This window comes from Pteropus alecto, unplaced genomic scaffold (assembly GCF_000325575.1).
Source record: "Pteropus alecto unplaced genomic scaffold, ASM32557v1 scaffold152, whole genome shotgun sequence".
In the NCBI taxonomy this organism is placed as follows: domain Eukaryota; kingdom Metazoa; phylum Chordata; class Mammalia; order Chiroptera; family Pteropodidae; genus Pteropus; species Pteropus alecto.
Window position 1 is genome coordinate 727342 of NW_006432227.1, and position 3420 is coordinate 730761.

Genomic DNA, 3420 nt, shown 5'->3' on the forward strand with positions numbered 1-3420 from the left:
TTTGTAAGGTGCTAAGGGGAGCTCTCTGAGTGGCCTACACAACATCAGGCACTGAGATTGTTTAAGCATGAGCTGCTGTGGCTGTTTTCTGAATTTTATATCAAGTTGTCCATCTTCAGCTTGCATGGATTTGGCAAAATGCAGTTTTAGTTCTCAATGATTCCTAGTCAAAGGATGGGAGAAAAATTGGAAACCAGAAGAATTCAGGGTCCAGTCCAGTTTACAAGTAGAAAACAAAACAAAACCCCAAAGACAATGAACGGCACTAGAATATAGTATCCACAAAAGTATATTATAGTTTCCATCGAAACATAATTTTTTCTCTCTAATCACCTATTTTTACCAAAGATAGCCAAATTAAGACTAATATATTTGCAAAATAAGTCATTTCAATAAACTTGGCTTGATTATTTATATTTCAGCAAAAATATTAATTAACCATATAGGCATTTTTAAATCTGTTTTACTGGAATCTTTCATAATGAATCTTCAGACTGAACTTTAAAGGCCTCACAAGGCCAGAAAAGCCAAGGCATGGACTTGCCATCAGACACTGCCTACAATACCTAAAGGTGTTGGGAGAGTTCCTCTCTTATCAAGGTCCCCAAAATATCTAGAGATTTCTGCACCTACCAAGAAGTGACATTCTTTAGTCACATAGTAAGGCCGCTAGAAACCACGTAAGTAAGGTACCAGGCCAATATTTCCAAGGGCTTTTATTGGCTTCCATAAGTCAATCTTAATTCCTTAAAGCCGTCTGGTCATATCTGAGTCTATGCATTTCTCTCTCAAACATGACATCCAAGTCAAAGACTTATTAATAAAAACCACTTTCCAATTATGTCCTGTTATAAAGAGAACAGATTTTCATTGAACTTATGCAATAAATCACATTGCCATGAGAATAAAAATACTCATTAAGAGTTTCTGCATTCTAGAGGGATCAAATAGGGAGAAAAAAAATAAATGTTTCAATTTTGTGTACAAAGGTATAATTTACCAAATTGCTAAGTCATAGGTAGTTTCAGAGAAACAAGTTTCCTTTTATATGGAAAACAAAAGAAAAAAATCTGCAATATTTTAAACAAAAATTCATAGAAAGTATAATCAACCTTAGTTCGCTCAGTGCCATATAATCAATTCTTGTTATCTTGATCATTTGCCAGCATTCACGAATACAGTTAGTTCTAAGAGTTCTATCAATCTTTACCCATTATAAAGAAATGATTCAAAAGTTTACTTTCAGAGATCTGTAGTCTGGAGTAAGCAGAGTTCTCTCTATCTTTTTGAAGATGAAACATATTTACAAAATATCAGTAAAATAATGACTGCCTATAAATGACAAAAACTTAAAATGTTGTGGTTATAGATCTGACTATAATGCAAGTAACAAAGAAATTTGTTTTTCTTTGCAACATAACATTTTAAGAAACCAACTAGAATTACGAATGAAAATATTATATCAGGACATTGCAGACTCTTGGAGATTATAATCTCCTGAAAATTCATTTTTAATAATAAGAATACATGCATATAATATGTTATTTTTTTATTTGACAAAGTTTCCCATGTAATTTTTAGTTTATCAAATTGGCCTAATTAGTTTAAATTTTCTCTTTTACAAAGAGAGAGAGAACAAGTTTTTGAGGCATTCCAAGGTCCTACTAGAATAACCCAAAGCCATTTCCAGGTTAAGAAAATGTCTCTTTACATCTTAAACCCTGAACCCTCATGGGAAAATAGCCAGGGGTTCATTCTACCTTTCTAAGAAACATAACTTCAGTCAAGATGTTATCCTTAGCCTGCCAGAGGTCTGGCCATGTAACCGTTAGTCAAGTCCGGGCTACTGTCTTCTGCTGCCTTGCAGGTTGCTGATTATCCAGGAGAGAGGCTGAGTCTCTGAAGAGTATGAAGAGAGAGAGAGGGATACAATTTGTAGCGCTAGAATTTAAAACTAAATTTAATCAAAGCCATAAGGACCCTCGATTTCATAGTCTAGAAATGAATGTCAATTCCAGGAATGAGTGTCATACGAGATCCTACCACCCAAGCAAGTATGATCCACACTCACAGGGACAGTGATGGTACATGTCTCATTGATAGCAAAAGTGACTTTTTTTGGCTAGATATTCACTGGTCTTCAGTAATGTTATACTTAGTTAACACAAGCTGTACTGTATATGTAGTTGTGTTCTTTACAGGAGAAAACTTTTTTATCTGTGAATGATTTGAGTTGTTCACTAAATAGTATTCATCTTAACCAAGATAGCATATATACCTCAAAGTTTAAAGAGCAGTTCCATCCTGGGCAATAGACACCATCTTGTTCATAGTGACAAATAGATTTCCCTCCTGCTATGTGGCTCTGTGCTTTCTGAAACCAAGAGGTCACCAGTTAGTGTTGGTTAATGTTCATCCTGCCTAATTCTTCTGATTTAATGAGAATCAGGTAGGCAAAACATATGATTCTGCTCTGGCTTCTGGAAGTCCACATTTAGCCAAAGGATCTGATCCAAATATGGTTGGATATTTATCTGAAAAACAGACCAATCACATCAGCACAATGACTCAAGCTTCATTAATGACTATCTATTAAGAGTTTCGTGGCATCTTCTCTCTCACAAACATTATAGTAAAAAGATATTTGATAGTCTTAAAAATCCACTGATAAAGTGAAACTAAAAGGATTTGTAAACTCTTCCTGCTTGAATAATGGGTTCATTCCAGGTTTCTCAGAATTCACATACTAACGCTGTCCACATTCAACATTCAACTTCCCTTTGGCCCCTTTTCCCTACTATGCAGAACAAGCCTTTTTCCTTTAAGATGAAAAGTTATGGAAGGAAAATTTACAGGCCTGTAATAATTTTCATTCTCTAGAACCCTAATGGAAGTGTTAATGGCAGGAAGGCAAGGTACCCTCAAGCTCACCTGGGCTCTTTAACCCTACATCAGATGTTGTTGGTTTTCTGAGGTCTTACATAGGTAAACAAGGCGCGCATTTTGATCCTTTTATGCTCCTACCCTTCCTGAACCGTTGCTGTTTTTAGCTTCTGCTTTGGTGAAAAGAGTAAAATAAGTCCTGCAGATGGCCTCACTTTGCAGTACAGCACCAGAATGCTGTTATCTTTCAGCATCTTTTTTCTCATTCAAATTCTGTCTTTCAGTTCTCTGAGAAAGTATTTCCTGCTCCTCAGTCCATTGCTTTTCACATGTTTACAAGTTTCAGGTCTCTTTGCTCAGACATAATTTCCTATGGGCACGGATTGAAATGTAGGTGGAGGGCCCAGAGCCCCACTTAATCTATCCTCTCCACTTCTCCTCAACACCCTGCAGCTACCCATGAGGGAGACTCATAAACCCCTAGAGCAAGTGGTTTGAAAACTACCATCCTACTCAAAAATATTTCCTCCTTCTTCT